At 39.4% G+C, this 21427-nt stretch overlaps 1 long non-coding RNA gene across 2 annotated transcripts in view; it reads left to right on the forward strand.

The window, feature by feature from the left end:
• The first annotated feature begins 358 nt into the window (after nt 1-358).
• LOC120774188 overlaps nt 359-21427 on the forward strand; it is a 102509-nt gene continuing 81440 nt past the window's right edge. Inside the window, exons 1-5 of one of the 2 annotated variants that reach the window (XR_005705225.1) lie at nt 359-1364; nt 1430-1881; nt 7669-7744; nt 7813-8016; nt 20583-20821. This is a non-coding gene — a long non-coding RNA (uncharacterized LOC120774188). Of the gene's footprint in view, nt 1365-1429; nt 1882-7484; nt 7570-7668; nt 7745-7812; nt 8017-20582; nt 20822-21427 lie in introns of those variants that run through there. The other variant, XR_005705226.1, reaches the window with a different exon arrangement.

Below are 21427 nucleotides of genomic sequence, written 5' to 3' on the forward strand. Positions count from 1 at the left end.
AATTATTTAGTTATATTAATAATTTTTAAATCGTGGTATTTAAAAAAAAGCAAATGTATTAATCCTTAAAATTTTTGTATAACAATTTTATTATTATTGTTTTTGTTTATTTGTTTGTTTTCCTTAAAAATTTTTCCTTTGTTTTATAAAAATTGTTCATTCAATTTAAATTTTTATTTTTATTTTACATTTTTAATTAAAAGTTTTAAAATATTTTTTTATGTAATTCCAAAATGGTTATATTTGAAATGTTACGGTTTTTGGTTTCTAAAATTTTTTTATTATATGTTTTTATTCATTTCAGAATTTATTTTTTTATCTGTTTATATTTTCAGGTCTCATTTTATTTAATATTTTTCCGCTTATTCTTTTTCTTAGCCTTTTATCATTACTTAGAATAATTTGGACTTCTCATTTTAATATATTCTTTCCTTCATTTCTTAATATACAATTTTAAAATTTTTTACATTTTGCAAAAATTTTTTTTTTTTAATTTAAAAGTAATAATTGCACATAGTGCATGAATTACCATCTGCAGTCTTCCCAAGTTTGCGTTCTTATTTTAAACTTTACAAATATCTGCCTTTTCTAAATAATTCTCGAACTAATTTTTTAGTCGAAATCGTTATTTATTTACAATAAACCTCTACACTTTAATTTTGTGAGTTTTACAAATTTCTTCCTTTCCTCTGTGGCTTGTTTTTCAAGTCACCCTCTAATATACATATAAATAAAAAATGTAATTTTTTTAATATAAAAACTGAACAGCAAAGTTATATTTTCCGCTGTTCGCGGCAATATTTGATTTTTTTATACACATTAGTTTGTAGTTAAAAAATTTTAATATTAAAAAAAAAACAAAAAACAAAAAAACACTTTTAAATTAGTTTTGTAATCAGTAATCTTAAGGCGCTAACCAGACTATGCGAATTCTACAAATACAACAAAGAAAATAAATAGGTTAAAATTACTAAAACAAAATACCGTTACATATAATAAATTCAATAAACATAAACTCAAATAGCAATAATATAATTAACAAGAAAAAATTAATAAAAATTTAAACAAAAAATCGCAGTTTGCATGGTTTATATAAGCTCTTGTGAAATAAGTGTTTTTAAATTTTAAAATAAATATTTGTGATTATGCGTAATTCAATTTAGCGATTTAAAAGCTACGCAACAGACTTTGGCTTAACCACGGAAGTGATTTGAGGGCGAAACAAAACGAGAAATTGAAAGAAAGCTTGTAAAACACCGTTATTTCGATGAAAAATAATAAAAGCGGTTCAAGAACTTGAATTACAACAATCAATTTCTGTAACAAAATATACCACCATACGCAAAAACACAACGGAGAGAAAGGTAAAACTCGAAATGGTTGAGAGAATTTGAAAAAAGTTTCTAACTAAGCGCTGCTTTCTTTACAGAGGCTCTATCAAAGCTATGCAAGACACTTCAATGTAGACACGATCAATATTTTCGATCCACAATCAATATTCTCGATCCACAATCAATATCGTTTTGAAGCCCAAAGGTTATGCGAAGCCCAATAGAAAATAATTACAAAAAGCCATGGCATAAATTTTCTATGAAGAGAGATCGTGAAGCTGTTCAAATTACAACTAACTCACTGAGCGATTCACAAGTAACTCTTAAATGCGTGTTGTTCGTAGTCGTATCTCATTAGAGTCATTTAGCCGAACTGACTAGTAGATCGAGGCTACTTCAAGAAGGTCGTAAAATAAGTTGAAATTGGTCAGCAGCTAGATACATGAGAGAATTCTGCGACCTTGACGTCCGAGTCACGACATACCGTTCCATGTTACCGGAATTGACCCAGATTTTATCCCGCCAAGGCCTGTTATTTGGGGTTGGATCGGTAAGTTTTTACTTCCAAATCATAAAAAGTGTTTTACATGGTACGCGTTTTAAACCGAAACCGATCTAAAGTAGTATTCTCGGATGTTGCGAATGCTTCCCAACCTCAAGGATCGATATGAGTTAGCTTAAAAGGATGGATCAATATCGGTCTACATAAATGCCTGTTTCAAATAACAGTATCTTTGAAAGCTTATCAGAGATAAATATTAGTTTTCAAAAACTCGGATCCGACTACTATGGTTCTAAAATTACTTACAACATAAAAAGCGGATAGTGGTGAGCGCTCCAGGCGTTACTGTCCGCTTCACGGCACAGCAGCCACCTAAGCAAGGTAACCAGTTTCTGCATTCCTGCCAAAACCTCGGTTACCCTATTTACAAACTGGACGAATCTGTCTTTCCGTCGATGATGTTAAAATTCCGACCGTGAAGAGCCCAAAAAATCAAATGACAGTCTACACTCTTTTACTTTGCATGCAATCACGATTGTCACAAACGTACAAAGCCGCAACAAGATCCTCAAGTCACTAGCCGGCAGCACTTGGGGCAAAGACAAAAAGACGCTGTTGAATACATAAAAGGCAATCGGACGGCCGCTCATCAAATACGCTACCCCAATATAATCATCGGAATTCAGCAAGGCCCAGATAGAGAAGATACAGACTTGCCAGAATACGGCACTCCGAACCAGAAAAGGATGCTTCCCATCGATAATCTACAGAGTGAGGTCCGCATGCTCCCTGTAAAGAAGCATAACAGACTCCTCTCCAAGTCATTTGCATGAAGCGGAGCCGCCTCCTAAAAATATTAGAACATTCATTCAACACGTCGATGAACTGGATCAATATACCGACCAAGTTGCGGACACTACCAACTTCCGACTCGCTCAGAACGCCAATCACAGTGGAGATATTAACACCTCCATTGACTACCTCTCAGTGAATGGCGTACTCGGAATCTAAACACCACCTATTGCGGAAGAATAACTAGTATTGCCGTGTGAAACAAGAATGACCCTAGTACAACAATACCTTTCGTTCTAAGTATTGTAGTATCCTGGGGTATGGTACTTATCCATAATAGAGCCTGACATGCAAAATCCATATTCTGCTTGCAAAGAGCCCCCGCATGACATAGTCCGAACCCGTCGATACAGCCCGATTCCTTAGCCTCCCGTCAAGCGACTTCGATGATGGTTAACTTATTTCTTTCTCTCAAGCAGGGTTTGAATAATCGTTGCAACAACAAATAAAACAGAATTGGCTTCCACCAACGGCGTATTTTCAGCATTCTAAAAATTTAATAATTATTTTATTTTGCTTAATTTTAAATTCATTCCACCGAAACCAAAAGAAATCATCAATCAATCAATTCTCTAAACTTAAGAAAAATCACCACAATCTCTTAACAAGACGCGTTCAAAAAGCAGGGGGAATTCACCTTCAAGAGCGTATGAAAAATTTCCCTTGCGCGCTGGGAATATAAGTGTGAGTGTGAAAGAGATAAAAGACTGGTGCGTGGAGAAGCAGTGAGCAAGTGTCTGCCAGCTGACACCTGCTTGGGCAACAGCACTTGGGGGTTGGCGGTCAAACCGCAAAACAACAAGTTATGAAGCGTGGAATGGAGCGCCACTCATGAAGGTATTTAATTTTACACATGAAATGCGCCATTTTGCTAAAACGCTTTGTGTACTTTCCCCACACACGTGCTCTGCCACCCTTTACGCAGGCGTTGGTCTGCTCGCTTATCCTTTTTTTCGCTTTTCTTCGTCATTTTGTTGCTGCTGGCTGTTAATTAAGTTGTTGCTTTGGTTTGCTGTTTATATTTTTTTTTAATTTTTGTGGTTACGTTGTTAAAAGGGTGCTTTCTCTTCCCTCCTGCTGTTGAGCGGTGCTCTCCTGCACATCTCATTAAAGGCTTAGTGGCGTTTTAGGCGCTCTTTACCGTTACACCTGCGTCGCATCTAGGCAGCTGTGGTTTATTTCTGTAAAATTTTGCCCAATAAAAGTGTCTACGTTGACAGCTGGTGATGGATGGAACGCGCTACGGTGATGGACGATGATGAGTTGACGAAAGCAGGATTAAGCGACTTTATGAATTCATCTCTAAGAGTTGTAGAGTGGGGAAAGGATTAGGTTGCTTTGCGCTCAACTGCTTTAAATAGATTTTTAATTTCCATTATTTCAGGTCGCATATACTCCTTCTCTTTAGCGCCATTGTGCTGAAACTTCTTCGCACCTTTTTATTATTAAAAATCATAAATTGCCTATAACGGGTATGAGCTGCGTCTCAGCAGGTCTCTTTTTATTGCTATTAAGTTGTAGGCAGTAAGTGCAACGCATTTGCGTACAACCTCCTATTCTCGCCTCCTATTTTTCCTCTTCATTTTCTTCGTTTCTCAACCAGTCCACAAGTCGTCTGCGGCCTGTGGCGGCGTCTAGCAGTTTTAATGAATACAAATTATTATCACGTGGCTGCCAGCTCCATTTTTATTTAATGTCTACATTTTTTTCTCTCTTATATATTGTACCTTAATACTTTTTTCTTTTGTGTTCGAGGCTGAGTTAAAGAACATGGCTACAGGGTGTACCTAAATAGACTCAACAAAAGTTTTGACTTTTTTTTTAGAACTATTTGATAAAACTCCAATTTGTTGTTGCAGCGGCAGCCTCGGACAACGTGCTGCTTCGGCATGGTAGCACCATAGAGAAAGGGGTGTTAGATGCGTCGGTTTCAAAGAGCATGCAAAGAGGTGATTAGAGTTATGCAGGGACTCATTGTGAGAGCATATATATTTCAATTCTGGATAAATAAGAGTTTAACCTGATTCAATTTCCAGAGGGATGTTGGGCAAGGGAAGCACTTTAGATTGGCAAAGCAACTTAAGCTTTTCATCTGTAATGGGTGGGAGTTTCAATTCATGGATGCCATTTACTCGGAGGGATTCAGTGAAGCTGTTATTAGCTCCGCTGTGAATGGCGTTCAATTTCTGTCTGTAGTTTGTTGCGTTCGTAGTATGGCCGGTAAATTGTAATATGGGAAACAGGATCGACCTCCCCGCCTGTTGAAAAAGGCAGAACTGAACCCTTTTATAAGGAATAGAGGAGAAAATTCGTAGATTTGATTCCGAATGGTTCCCATTAACAGATTCATTCTTTTGTTCGCATCTATAGAAAGCTCCGTTCTTGTATCTAATATAAAAGTGAAGAGATCTTGGGCAGTGAGTTAGCAAATATGTATGTTCGGAAAGCTTTTTCTTCAGAAGAGGATGCAAAACACTTTCCATCTGTTACTACCTATAAGTCTTTTGGTCTAGGTTAGCCACCTTTTGGAGGAACGAAACAGTATAAGGGTGTACATTAAGCTACAAACGTCCTAAGTCCTGTGGCCATCAGCTCCGTCTAACGCCTCGTACCTTTTTCCGCATCATTAGTGTTTATTCAGCCTCTAAGAAGGAAGCAAAAGACTACCGCGGATGTGCTGCGTCGAAATTTTCAAGAAAAGTAAAAAAAAAGCAACAAACTCATAAGTAATGTCAGTTAGACTTTAAAAGAACACACATAGTCTTAATTAGACGTGTATTGGTTGTAGTGCGGCACAGCCATCAGGAGTTTACTCTATTAAACCTTAACCTCATTTGCATTTTAAGTCTTATTTTTACGCTGATCTCATATCACAGTTGCATCTTTAAACATCTCTCGATTAAATTTTAAGGCCTCTGCATGGCGCGTAAATCCTTTTGCGGTACTTTCGGTTTAATACTGTTGGTGTTGTTGTAGAGTCTTTTAATAAAGCGTATAATTTACACGGCGCGTTTAATGCGATTTTGATGATTCCATCATGTCATATTACAGGCGAAAATTACACCAATACACATACAACAACAACAATAGCTGCAACAACTAACAACAGCAACAATAGCAACAAAAGCAACAGCCATTGAGCAAACAACAAATTAAATGCCTCGTATTTACAACGCAAAAGTCAACAAAATTTACAAAGCAACAAAAACAACAACAAGAGCTACAGTAACGTGCGGCAGTGTACTGCAAACAACAAATAAAGCTGTAAAATTTCCCAAGGGGGCGGCAAACACCGAGGCATACTTAGCGCTGCAAACAAGTCGTTGCTTTGTATTCGGCTATTTAACGCCTTAAATGATGAACTTTACGCCCGTCGAGGCGCAACTAATGCGGCTGGGGCGGCGCTGCTGTGGTGGTGGGTGTTGTTGGTGGTTGCATGTTTGCGCTTGGCTGTTGACACTGTAACAGTTAAAAAGCCAATCTTTCCTTTCTCCAACAATCTTCGCCCGTGTGGTTGTTGCTGCTGTTGTTGTTTGTGTGAAAAACTCATAAACACTTTTGGTGCACAAATTGAAATCTGGCATTTATTCTCTTTGTTTTTGATGTGAGAACTCATGCAGCGCCAGTGGGTGGCCGCACGGACGGACGGACGAACTCACGAAAAGGCGGGCACACGAATTCACTTACAAGCATTATGATGCTGTAGACACGTGTAACTTTTTGGAAGGGTGCTGTGGCGTGACCCCTCAACCAGCGCTCAGCTGACGCAAACTCATTTAAGCATTCATGAGCGTATGCCACACGTCCGACGGCTGTCAACACTGTGACATTTATATAAGATTCACTGCCACACAAACACGCGAAGAGCTCTTTGTACATGAAAACACATATTGGACGCAAAAGAGCACTGTGACGAGTTGAAGACAGCGAAAGAATCAACAAACTTCCAACAAATGATCTCCTGTAAGGCTGACCAATGCCAGGCAGCAGGCGAGAAGCTCGTGTTGCTTTTGGAAACCTCTAGATATTGGACTGACTACGAGTTCGATTTCGGCATATCCGGGAGCTAAGCCTAACACGCCATTATATATGGTCGTATCCCGTCGAAGCCACTCTCATCTTGAATATACTGCTAGAGGGATAGACAATTGTTTTCTAATAGTTATTCATTGGTCGGATGCATTTGCGGTTTCCACTACATCAGACTTTGTAACTTCGCAACTGGCCGAATTCGGATACATATTTTTATATCCTGAACTTAATATACGCTAAGTTTGCCTCGAAGTTTGTAAGACCCAAAAGGAAACGTCAGAGACCCTATAAAAGATAGTTATGTAAATAATTAGCGGGACGAGTTGTGTAAATTTTGCCATGTACGTCTATCTGTCCATCTCTCGAGTTGCCGCGAGAAACGAGAGTGACCCTTGCGCTGTTTCGTTCTGGATCTGTAGCAGGTTAAACTCCTACTTATCAAGAATAGACCTCGACATATCCAACATATGTCCTGCGTGCAATAAGTCTCCGCATGACAGTGGCCACCTCTTTGCATGCCCCTCCAACCCCACTCATCTGACACCCTTTTGTCCGACCCCGTCGAAACAGCACGTTTCTAGGGCATCCCATTAGATGACGTCGACGATAACCTAGATAATCCTTACCATCCTAACGGGGATTAGATAACCGTTAGAACTTTAATAACAACATCTGTCCATCTCTCTGTCAGTTTATACGCGAAAAACTGAGGGTCTAGAGTTCTTGAGTTATCGATATGAAATTTTGTAGACGTTGTTTCCTTTCCAGACGCTATTTGTCGGAATTGGCGATATCGGATAGCTCCCATACAAACTGAACGATCGGAATCAATAATATTTTTTCTTGTTTTGGGTTAGTTTTGCTTGATTTAAAGTATTTAATTTTTGTGTTTTCTATATCTAAATTTAATATTGGCTTATAATTTTTTTTATTTCACTTTACATATTTCAGTTGTGCAGTTATCTTATCTGATCAAAAACTTGTTGAGAATTGTTGTCCTCCAATGAAGTTTTCGCATAAGCGATAGGTAAAAATAATTTAATTAATTTATTTTTATTTATTTATTTTTTAATTGTATTTTTCATTTTATTTTAGTTAATGCTGCATATTGTAAATACAGCTTAAATAAACGAAACCGTCTGGTAACCGCCTAAGCTAGCCTTCATCAACTTCACCACTTGGCAGCACTGCACTTTGACAAGTCAATAAAAGTGTAACTGTTGAATGCCGTTAAGTGAAAAATTGAACCGCAATTTTAAAAAAATCTGCGATTTCAGCACAGCGCAGCTAATTTTCAATGTAAGTACACACAAATATACAAACATATACGTATATAATATAGTTAATAAATGTGTTGGAAGTGTGTGCATAAGCAAACCACAAATCTGTAAATAATCGCCAGCTTATCGTGGCTGCCGCGTGCGTTCGCGCCCGTGTCCGTGCTTTACATAAAAATACAAGTTACAAATGACCCAGATCTCGTTTTTGCGATAACAATTTGATACACCTAAATATGTATTTAATAAATAACCAGCCATCGAAGCTATTAAACGGGTGTAATCGGTGCACTGAGCATATTGCGGAGATGCTAATCCCTTTATGAGCGCGTCACACACCCCATTCGGCAGGCATTCAAGCATCACCATGCACCCGCCGGCCGAACCAAGGACCGAGTGGCGTAGCTCATTATTTGTTTATGATTTATGCGCACATTTATGGTTGGTGTGCAAGGTGGAGTGGTGGCGCGTTGGTAGTATGAATTTGACCAGCTCTACGTACTATATATACGAGTTTTTTCATGTTGCTGACGCCTTACATGCATATGCTTTTTGGGAAAATTCTACCGTTTCTTATATGAATAAATATGCATTGGCGTCGCAAAGTGGCCAGGCATGTCCAAATGCTTGTGGCACTTTTATTTAACGCGCGTGTTTGTCCTTTACGTTTTGTGCATTTAAGCGGAAACTATAGATAAATGTTTTTATGGCTGAGCAATATCAGATCGGTATAGAAATCAATGCATGAAGATGAGTGGGTTAGCGTGATTTTTGGGAGTATTTTGCAGAGTAGTGGTGTAAAAGCATACAAATTTCGTCCGTTTCTGCACTAGGATTTGCACTTCATTGCTAAGTAAATGAATTCTTGACATTTTTATGATTTATATGAAATGCTATGAACATACGCTGGTCAATTTTACTCAAGTGTGCGGGCATGGGTCAGCAAAATTTGAGAAATTCATAAGTGAACTTCAGCTGACCGCAATGAAAAGGCAGTTTGCAGGACACTTCTTATTCTGGGAAGCGCTAACGGTGTGGTGAGCGATAATTTTTGAGAAATGACTTCCCGACTAATGGATTTCAATTAGCGCGCATGCAAAGTGGTGGGAAAATGTCATCAAAACTTAAACTAAAGCTTTACTTTGTAAATTAAACCACTGAAGAATAGTTGATTACCAACCTTGTATGCTTAGAGTGGAAAAATAAAATAAAAAATTTTGTTGACGGTGCTTGAACTGCGTAACTTCGTACCAGAAAAGCAGTCGAAGATTGACTGTTGGCGCTCAAAATTGCAATAACTCAAGCTTCGACCAAAAACATTATTAGCATATTAAAGCATGGACTTTATGACGCAGCGTGTGCTTCTGTTAGCTCATCAAAGGGCAAAAAATGGATTAAAAAAAATTGTCGCACGCGAGCAAACGCACTCAATTGCCGATGAACGTAATATTTCCGGCCAAAAGTTCAAGTTGCTGTTGTATCACTGAGCACCATGCCATTCAATGTTGTAGGAAATTAAATAAGAAAACAAGCGGCATGCAACAATGATTGAATTATAGCAAGCATGGTCCATAAGTGTACGGACGTACGGAAACATGTAAGCTGCCGAAATCACTACCGAATCACTTCCTCAGCATGTCAGCAATACAAAACATAATCCGCACGTACAAAAGAAGAATGTGCAACTAAAAAAAATGTATTAACTTAAAGTAGCATTGACTGTCATACGTCCAGTCAAGCCATCCGGTCAACACTGTTTCCGTTTTCGAAACACAAATACACACAAATAGTGTACTAACAAAATGTTTGCCATGCTGCGCGTAGAGAAAAGGTCAATGGCGATAAAGACGATTTGTTGTCAATAATAAAATAATAAAAATGTATCTAATTTCCTATCCAATAAGTGGCACAATGACTGCGATACAAATAAAGTCGTAAAGCAGCGAATCAACTAATAAAGAGAGCAGCATGACAGCGGGAGGAAAAGAAATCAAAGTATGTATGAATGACAAAAAATGCTGAAGAACGGACTTTTCAAGTCAAAAGGCGCGATATGTTTAGGAAAGTGGATCTGTAGAAGAGTGTAAAGTTACGAAAAATGAGTGTGTATTAAAAAGAAGATGGAATGGAAAGGAAAGTGTGAGCGAACAACTGACGATATCACTGTAGAAGGGAAAACTGGTATGCCTTTTAACTTTTCTTGCTCGAAAGTTGTTAATATGAAATACTTACGAAAATTGCAGTTTGTAAAATAAAAGAAATAAAAAGAAAAAAATCTTCGCTAACCAACTTTGAAGTTCTTCGTATAGATTAGTTGTACAAAATGTTCTGAAATATCAAGCTTCAAAGCTTTGTACTCCACAGTTCTTCGTACACACCTAGGATATAACCTCAACTTAAGGTTAGCAATATAGATCCTACTGAAATGTCAATACGGCTGTGATTCATTCTCATCTCACAGTATCCACTATCACGCAAAAATTTTCCCAGCTTTCCTATGTCGCACTGAAAACAATTCCCACAACTCATTTTACATTAAGTGTTGCTGAGTTGACTTTAATGGAATCATCGCGTGTGTTGCACATGCCACACAGCCATATTGAGCTAGATATGCATATGAGTACATTAAAACATCCATTTAAATATTGCCTCGCATGATTTGCATATCATAACAATAAACGAAATGAAAGTGTAATGTAATATGATATAAAAATCCAAATAAAGGGCTGTTGTGCGCTGAAAGCATTAAACAAATCAAAATCAAATTTTGCACTTTCACATGACCTCGCTGGCTAATTTCGTGGTTGAACAAAGCCCAATAATGCAGCAAGGGCAATAAATAAGGCAGTATAAAAGCAATGATAGTGAGGGCATACTTCCCACGCCAGCGATATGCTAATTGAGACACTTAGGTTCAGAGGCGTTGAACCCGAAAATGTCAAAATATCGAATGGAGGGAGCCGCTAATAGAAAAATATGAATTTACATAACTCCTTCGAGTCCGCATAGCGCGACATGTGTAAATGTAGCCGGCAAGGTGACACCATTTGCAGCGCGACGTTTACTAGCTGCGCTCCAGTCGAAGTCAAAAGGTGAAAGTCAGCTCACGTGTCGCACTGTTCACTCGCACCTACGACAATTTTATGTATGGCTACCTCAGAAGTATACAACATGAAGGGGTTCAGCGCAAATCAATCGGTGGGCTCAACAATCAGAATAAAAGAAATAAACAACTCAAAACAAATGTCGCACACAATATAAACAACGCCCTCACAAGCTTGTCCTACAAGTAATATTGAGCCGTAGAAGAGCATAACCAACAGAAAACAAACAAATAATAATACACGGTCACAACAAATTATCATGACGGCATATTGTCTCATATTTCACTGCCGACAGCTACCTTTGGTGTCTTTATTTTGTGTGTGAGTGTTTGTTGGTGAACGCCAACCCTTCCGCTCATGCAACGCTTCACTCGTTGCGTATTGCCGTTTTCGACGGCAATTTAAGGACTTCCGCTACGCGGCTGCCGTTCGACGTTAATTGTTATTTTAGCTATTAGACAAGTCAATAAATAAATAATTTGTGCATTTGTGCAATGCTTTAACATGGTTACCAGAGATCTTGGCGGAAAGCAGCGAAACCTTGACACCGTGAACTGTCGGCATGCAATCCCAAGTTGAGGAGTTATTCTTCATGGTTTTATGGTTTGAAAAGAGTTGCTTTTTTCCTAACTATAGCTGCGTTTATGTTTGTTAAAAATTTACCGCATTAGACTTCTTCAATCGAAAAATCCGCAATTAATCTTGCTAGAACTCGTGTAAATGCTCGTCGTTAAGGTTTTTTTACTCGGGAGACCTGAGCAAGTGAGTGGTAGAAGACTACAGAAGTATTACTGACGGTATCAGAAAATTTCCCAGGACTTATAATATATTAAAGTAAATAAACTGATACTCAGTTAAAAATTAGATGGTAACTTGCCCTATACTATCCAGTAATATTGTATAAACTTATAGGATGAAGTGATGTGCAGAAGTTCACGCAAGTGAGGAAAGTTCATGATGGCCATAAAGGATTCTTTTACGTATGGCTCAACCGGCTTACGACTTCCGGTCTTTGACCAAGTATCCTCTGGGTAGCCAAAGAACATCCGTTTGAAGGCGAGCTAAAGTGAGAAGGCTAGTCATCACTCCTGAGGGTTGTGCGCTGGGTTTGGAACCCGCCACGTAAAAAACGCCCCCAATGAAAAATTACCAACAGCCTCGGAAGAGAAGCGATTACCGCATTCGAATGGAACGACGATATACGACGACATTGACATACTTCAGCGAATTAAAAGACAGCGGCTACGCTGGCTATGTCATGTCCGAATGGACGAAAACACTCCAGCTCTGAAAGTTTTCGACGCAGTTCCCGCCGAGCAGAAGAAGAGAAAGACCTCCACTCCGTTGGAAAGACCAGGTGGAGAAAGACCTGGCTTCACATGGAAACTTCAATTAGCGCCACATAGCAATGAGAAGAAACGAATGATGCGGTGTTGTTAACTCGGCTATAACCGCTTAAGCGATTTCCACGCCAATTAAGAAGAAGAAGAATATAAACTAAACTTAAAAATAAACTTAAGAAAAGTGAAAATGCATTAAAAGCACCAAAAATCAGTGAGCCCTATCTGCGAATATTTCCCACTACTTCCAGCCAAGTAAACCCAAACAGAATGATTTAGTCGCCAAGCCGAAAAATATGAAAAATGTCAAAATTAAATAACTGATAATTTATTAGCGGACCTAAAGCAATTACAAATGACGCGAGTAAAGCCAAAAGCACAAGACCAGCCATTGTTGTTGGCCATTTTGGCCTGTGTGCAAAAAAAGAACGTATAATGGAATAAAAGAATTATGACGGGTCACTTAAATGCCAAAGATGCAAGAGAATGCGTTTGGCAGCGAATGTGAGATGTTGAATAGCAAAAAAATTGGGAGTGGCAGGCACCGGAAATTCAAAGGATTCAGTCCATTAAGTTCCGGAAGTGTGACAAAAACAATTGAGGCTGAAACAGCGGCTAGAAGTGATATTCAAGTATAAAATTTTGTTGAAATGTTTTGCAAATCGTTTGGACGAAGAAGGTAAATATTTGCATACGGCATATTTTATTAAAATGTATTTATCTTTTTAGAATACAGACGGAGTGGGACAAACTGCTTTGGCAACCGAATACAGAAAGGGTTCAAAAGTGGATTAGCGTAGGCGGGGATGAGTTTGAAGCATGTTGAAAAAATGTTGTAATTCACTGGGACGACTGGGACTAGGACTGGGAGAAATGAGTTTGTTTTAATGTAAACTGGGGATTTAACTATTAATCCACAATGGCTTGGTTAAGAACTTTTGAGAAAGTGGCGACTGAATGGGTTTGCGTCCAGACAATACTAATAATTCTCTTGAAATATTTCTCTCGTACTATTTTTTATTAATAAATCGTGTTTCTTTGCAGCTCGGATACCACAAAAAACTTAAAATAAAATAAATAAAAAGAAAAAAAATGCCAGATATAATTTACCGCTTTTCTCTTAATTTTAAATTACGCAAGTTTCTGCTACACTTCCGTTCGACATAAATCAGCGAATCAGCAAATACGACTTCCAAACAAAAAACCCACAAGTACAAAGTTTGCAGGACCAAATTCGCCAAGTAAAGCCATTAAAAGGCCAACGACTTCGCTCTAGCGCGCGGAACGGGTTAACAGCTGTCGGTTGAAGTGCTTTAAAACGCTCGATTAAATAGCTGTCAGCACATATGGACACTTCAGCAGCATTGACACGCTTCCTAATATGTTTAACTCTAGATTTGTGAGCCTTTCGTTCCCCACGCTCTTTTTTAAGCTCTAAACCACGAGTTTTCAATTTAAAATTGCAAAAAAATGAGCCACAAACGCCAGCGGCAACACGTAATAAAAAGGGAGTTGCTTTTCAAACCAAACCACAAGTCAAATGTATTTTTTTAAATTTAAATTTTGCGAAACACAAAAACGCGCACTTCCGCCTAAGTCGCGTTGTGCAAACATCGTCAAGTCAATTGCTTAATTTTTTCGGGTTGTTATCCTTTGGCATGTCGGCTATGGCTTTCACAATTCATTTAACAGGCGATTTCATTAGCTTAAGTGTAAGCAATACATTGGCTTGCTGTGGACTAAGCTTGATTGGCGGGGTGTGGTGCGAAGTGTTTTGTAAACTTTTGCAATAACGTCTGCACAACATCGCCTTTTGCTTTGCGTTGTTGAAATCACCCCCGCAATGTCAAAACAAACTATTTTCCATTTGCTGCCCTGCTCTCCTTACAGATCTTCGTTGATTATGCGATAACTGCGCTGCTACTTTGTACGCACTTTGCAACAAAATGCGCACACATATTTGGGTATTTATTGGTCTAAGGACTTTGGCAGTCACCCATCGATGTTGCGCTTTGCTTTCGCTGTTCGTCTCGCGCTCGTTACTCATGCCTGTTTTTCCGCTCAAACTATTTTTATTGCATATCCTGGCGTTTTTTATGCACTCAAGTGCTCGCAAACATATGTGTCATTCATTCACTTGTGCACCAGCCCCTTCCTGCTTGCGTTTCTAACGTATCCATAGAAAATCACGCTCAGCCATGGGCGTCTCTCAGACTATTAGTACTAATCTGAACAAATTCGATCATTAAGCACTCACCCTCCGCCCTCGTCACATGCGGGCGCACTAAAACAGCGGGTGAAAAGCAGAAAATCATTGCAAAAAACGCTTGCAAAAATTTGCGAAATATACTCGTTCGGGGCATAAAAAGTCCTTTGCTTCAATGAAATAAAAATAAACATAAAATATTGTCAATCAATTCAATTAGTAGTTGGCGGCCCATCCTTAGAAGCACACACAAACGTGCCCTGCAAAAAATTTGCTCAGCTCGTGCGCTAGTGATTTATGCGCTTGTGGACTTGTAATTTATGTGGTCAAGCTGAAGTCTAACGATGAGTTAGTGGACTGTCTAAAGAAAATTTAGTATGCTTTCGAATGGTGTGGGCGTTGATTTCTTGTTGGTGGGCGGGAGTCCAAAGGAGCGATATGTACATATGTACCATATTTATTCAGATACATGAGACCAACTGCTAAAGAGCCTCTCAATTAATTGTGTCGATTGAATCATGTTTGATCATTTAATTGTCTGAACTAGGCATAATTTACGTACTGCCAGCCGAGGAACGAATTAGTAGCAATGATGCCTTTATTCTTGAGACTATTGTCTCGATATCTGGACTTTTTGAAGAGGAGAGTAGCAGACCGCGTTACTTCTATTGTTCATCTAAATTCCGACCGTTGCGTGTGCGACAGAAGTCATATTCATTGTGTTCATTTTACAGCATTTTCTCTGCGTTATGGAAGTTTATAACGTCCGGCCTCAGTTAAGAGAACATCATTAGCTAGGAAGACAAATGCCACCACGTCCAGCGTAGGATTGTTGTTTGAATAGGATTGTTTTACTACCTCTATACTCCCAAACTTGTCCTTTGGTCCTCAAGAAGCCGTAGTAACTAAGAAGAATCAGTTATTCTTTTACCTCAGGCGAACTCAAGTCTCATTGAAAGACTCTTTAATATGATTGATTGGTTCTTGAATTGTAAACTGGAAGCTGAAAGATCAGATGGATTTCAAAATTGTGTTATTTGTGAAGTGGGCGTGGATTTTGTCCAGTGGCGTGGGGGGCGAAGGGGGCCGTCGCCCCGGGCGCAACGTCTTGGGAGCGGAAAAACGATCTTCGCTGTTTTTTAATATTCAGAAAAATACTTCTACAAATTTTTTTACAAAGTTTATTATAAAAGATAAAGAGAAACAAAAAAAATATTAATTTTTACTCGAATACTCTTCAGATTTTGAATTTGTCTTATATCTTTTGGCTTATATCTTTCTTAAAAATAGTGATAGAACATAGTAATAGAAACAGTTGAAGCATAGGGCAAACTGTGAGAGCGACATATTGCGACGTAGGAGTGACAAAAAAACAGTATCTTTATTTTTACTCTGTCGTCGCGAGGTGTCACTCTCACAGTTACCCTATGCTTTGAATGTAACAAATACTTTAATTTTTCCAAATTTTCAAAAATGGTATTTAAAAACTCCAATTCGGGCAAAAAATCCTGCAAATTGTGTCAAAAGTGTACAAGATATAGGGCGAAATGGGTTTTTTCTATGGCTTTTAATAAGATGTCTTGTAAATTTACTATCAATTTCCTCAAAAACCGTATTGTGAGAATTTTGGAACTTCAGAATTTGCGTGGCTTCCAGTTCCTAAATTTTATATAATTAATATCGAAGATATTTTGTATAAATTCACTTTTGACCCGAAACGATTCTATTACATATGGCTCAAGCAGCTCAGGACTTCCGGTCTTAGGCCAAGTATGCTCTGGAAAGCCAAAGAACATCCGTTTGAAAGCGAGCTAAAGTGAGAAGGCGAAACATCCCCTCCACAGGGTTGTACGCTGGGTTTGGGAACCGCCACGTAAAAAATGAACAGTAAAAAACAACATCCGATGAGAGATCCCCCTTTTGATACGACCATGGAAAACGCATGAAGGATTACGATTTAAGGGCATGTAGCTGGAATGTCCGGTCCTTTCATTGGAGAGGTGCCGCTGCCCAGCTTGTTGATGTTCTCGTTAGAGTGAAGGCTGATATCACCGCAGTTTAAGAAATGCAATGAACCGAACAAGGACTGAGGCAAGTAGGTCCTTGTAGTATTTACTACAGGGGCCATATAAAGGGGCACAAATTTGGGTGGTATTCGTGGTGGGAGAGAAACTCTGTCGTCGAGTACTGTGCGAAAAGAAGAAACGACTGGTGCGCTGTTGTTATCTCGGCTATAATCGCGTAAGCGGTGTCTACAACAGTAAAGAAGAAGAACAAGAATGTAGGAATGTCACGGTAATATTACCTACCGAATTAGTGTAGGTTCCGAGATTGATTTAATTGGGGCTCTCTCGTCATCTAATTTTGGCACCGACTCCTATAAGGCCCTCTCGTACCATCTTTTAATAGTTTTTACCAAAACCGTTACATGGGGAGTGGGTGGGATTATAATCCGAATTCCATGGTTTCTCTCTTTCTGAACTCATTTAGTGCAGTAATAAGTAGTTTTCCTTAATCTGTTTCCACTGTTGATGTTTTGCTGTCGCCTGAAACCCCTGACCGTCAGTTAGCTTCGGAGTCATTAAAATCCCAACTAATTAGTTGTGCTTTCCCGCAGTAAGATTTATCATTTTAATGTACGAATTCACACGCGTCCACATGTCAGCGGTGATTTCGAAATGAGGCCACAAAACAAAGCACCAAAACCAACTACAATTACATTACAAGCCTACGATTGTTAAAGCAATGTAATTAGCTGGCTGGTAAATTGCAGAAAAGTGGGCACTGGGCGGACAGACGGCAAAGCGCTGCCGTTAAAATGGCATTAAACCACCGGCGGTGAGCTCAGTGAGAACGCCTTCTAAACCAACGCACGGGGGGATGTAGCATCTCCGCAATAACCACCAACACCCTCCAGTCAGTTTGTTGCGGCTTTGATGGGCTTTAAAATGTTTTACATTTTCTACATATTGCCGACAGAGCACACGACCGCGCGCTCGGCTTTCCGCTATGCGCAGTCATTAACCACCTCGCCAGCTGCGGCAAAGCGGCGTTTTTGCCGACGGCCGATTGCTCAATTTGATTTCATTTCGGCAATTTCTCATTTTCATAGTCAATTAAGTCAATCACACGCCCTTTTAGCCACCTTTTCAGGTTGGTCGCACCGTGTTGCCGCTGGAGCGGTGGGCGCGCTTGAGCACTTCCGCTGCGGCTATGCGACTGCCGCGCGGCGTTAATTCGCGCTTCGACGTTTATTGCTCAATTTCAGCGGTTTCCACAAAAACAACAACGCTACTGGCTTACAAATTTTTATTAAAACTGCGTGTTGTTGTTGGCGCGCGTGGCAATCGAAGTGAGGGTGGGTCCTTTTAGGCCGCGTAAGTTCCGGTTGCTACGCGCCAGGCGAAAGTGTAGCGTTAATGAGTTTGTGCGTGTGTGCGCGCGGGCGCTCGTGTATGCACCTTTTGCCTTTTCGCTGCCGACGTGTGGGCGCGCTCGCTGGCGATGACAACAGCGAAACATTAACAACAAGCCATGAATAGTCTGATGCGCGCTCTATTATTATTAAGTGCTACAAAAACAACAATTTAGCTTTGTTGCTGAGTTGGTGGTGGCGCAAAGCGGACACGTGGCAGCTGCTTTTAGAATTGAATTTCCAAATTTCCGCTCTTGTAATCTGCTCGCGTCAATTGTTTTGGTCTATGAATGTTGTTGTTGTTGAAATTGTTATTGTTCGGTGGTTACATCGATGATAATGATGTGTTGCAACATGCATGCGCGCACATGCAACATGTTGCTGAGTAAGGACTAAAAGAGTGGCGCATTTGCATACAAACACTCGGGTGTGAGGGAAAAATTTGCATGCAGAAATATTTAATATCTCTGAATATGAAAATATTATTTATTAGAATTTCTACATAACGACTATAACCAACATGCCCTATTGCAGCGCTTGAAGTGATGCTGGAGCTCATACCGCTGCATCTGGTGACTAAACAGGTAGCGAAGATAATGTCGTCTCAACAGATGAAGACCCTAGGGGAAAACACATCACTGGCCCTTCTTCCAAGGGACGGCGTTACAAAGAGGATTAACTTCGCAACGAATTTTATGGTTACTCTCGGCAGCAAGACAGAGTAGAATGACTTCACGCTTGATATTCTGAAGAGAGACAGTACTATCCAGTGGTACACTGACGGCGCGAAAAGTGCGTAGAACTCATTCTCCAACGCAACTATCGCAACCAGCGTATCGCCATTCTTAGCGACAGTCAAGCGGCGGTAAAAGCGATCTCAGGATTTGAGATTAAATCGCTTTTAGTTGAGAAGTCCATAGGAAGGCTGATCTGCCTATCAGTGTGCAACCGGGTACACCTAATCTGGGTGCCGGGGCATAAAGGGGTAGCCGGAAATGAGATAGCCGCGAACTAGCCCGCTCTGCGGCTGCGTCTAAGATGACGGGACCAGAACCCTGCATCGCAGTGGGGTCCCACAGCTTGCTATGGCGCATTCTTGCTGCCTGCTGCCAGTGCTGTTCCCTCTCCACTCTCTCCTCCGTGCGGAGCGGCTCCTAAAGAGATTTAAGGAAATAGTCAACCTCCTTCGTGACAAATTCCGCCTCCTCGTCGCGCACTACCCAGGGCATTGCAGGTTGAGGAAGTACTTGTCCAACTTGGGCAGAGTCTCCTGCGCCAACTGCCGCTTCTGCGATATGGAGAAATCAAATCAAGAAGAAATTAACATAACGGGAAAAAATTTTGCACGAGGAATGTCTTTAGTGGGTGCCACCTTATGACCAAAAATTGTTTAAATCAAATAAAAACTGTTCAAGCCCCTAGGTACCTAATATTTAGATCCCGGTACCTATAGTTGACTTTTGTTCGAAAATATCGGTCAATGTGTGATATATATTAGGTTGTCAAACATCTCCCTTCCGCTTTTTTGCTCTTTATTCAATGCTTCTTTCGGTAAACTGTTTCCATATAGACGGCAACTTCATAATATACAGCATAATCTTCCTGGCCGCCAATCCCGTCTTAGCCCCTGTTTGGGACGATTCACCGGGCCTCGACCACGACCGTTTTCTCTTGATATTGTCGTATGTGATCCATTTTTCGTTGCCAGTCACCATCATCGCTTCAAAAATGGGTCGAGTTTGTTCCGTTTCAGCAGCATATTGCGGGCGTTGATTCGGTTCAGAAGGTTTTTTTGCGTCAAATCATGCGGCACCCAAACATCATATGTGTTTTGTATATCCAGCCTTCTGCAGATGGTTTAAAATGGCTTGGGGACTAAAATTAAGGGATAATTCTTCTCTTCTAATGTTATATCTATATGTCAAAAATCCCCATATACCTAATATAAAGATTTTCGAACTTCCGGGTGACTGTACCGCATGTATCGGTCAATATGTGAGTTATCTCAATGAAAATAAGAAAGCGTGTTTTATTCATAACAGTGTATCTTTGTGCCTAAAATAGATAAATTTGAGCGGAGATTTGGCCTAGCCCCTATATACATAAGTAATACTAGGATTTTCGAACATCCGGCTGATTTCACTATATATGATTGGTTTTTTTTGTATGTGGTATTGAGAAAACTAGATAAAACCGGGTCGACGTATTGAATAGTTTATTATATGAATAATAGTATAAAATGTATACTACAGCATGGCCGGATCCACTAGGGTATATGGATATAAAATTGATTGGATTTCGATCCTCAGATTGCCTTTTTACATCTTAAGATATTTTCCTGGCTTTAATTCTTGCAAGTTGGAAGAGTATAAAATTTTCGGTTGCAACCGAACTTAGCCCTTTCGTACTTGTTTTACATTAACTTGTTACGTTCAATTAATTTTCAATTAAAATATACATACATATATATTTTCAAAACCATTATTTTAATTTTTTATGTTTATATATATTTTCTTATTTCAGCAAATCAATTCTCGAAACCAAAAAGTGTTTCCAACGTTTCAATCAAACTGCCATATTCAGCACATTTTGGCCTCAGCAGACTTCCTGTCCCCAGTGCCACTCGAGCACATACACACACAGAAACACAACGCGGCAAGCGCATAAACCGCCGCACAATGCGAAATGGATCGAGTATGGGCAATAAAATGTCAACTGGCATTTAAAAGAGACTTAACTATTTAAATAATCAAATGGCCACGGTAAGTAAGTGATTTTCTTTACATACATACAAACATACAAAAAAATATTTACATAATTAAGTCAGTGAATGACACAGAGTGAGCGAGTGAGTGACTGAATGACTGAATGAGCAAACGATTGAGTAAGCCACCAAAGCAGATACATGCCACAAACATACATACGGCTACCTAGTGCAGTAGCCATGCGTTTTATATTATATTATTGATGCGTGTGTGCGTGTGCGTGTTTGTCAAATCCAAGAACGCAATTAAAGTTGCCCTACAATCGTCTTATCAATGAGCTTTAAATCGATATGTTTACCTAGATACATACTTACATATAAGCAAACATACAATATAAATATACACACATACAATATGGGTATGCGTTTGAATGTGTGTGTGTGTGTTTGCTTGATACGATCAGCACCTTGGTGCAGTTTGATTAATTTGTTTTCCAACATTTTATCAACAACTCTTTCTGCGCACATACATACATATACCATACATACATATGTATGTGTGTGTATATTTAATATATAAGTTTATATAATTTTTATCAGCCCTTCTGTCAGCATTACACTTTATATTTTATCAATTTGTTTGCCTATAATTTCATTGAATTTT

The sequence above is a fragment of the Bactrocera tryoni genome, chromosome 4 (assembly GCF_016617805.1).
Source record: "Bactrocera tryoni isolate S06 chromosome 4, CSIRO_BtryS06_freeze2, whole genome shotgun sequence".
Classification (NCBI taxonomy): domain Eukaryota; kingdom Metazoa; phylum Arthropoda; class Insecta; order Diptera; family Tephritidae; genus Bactrocera; species Bactrocera tryoni.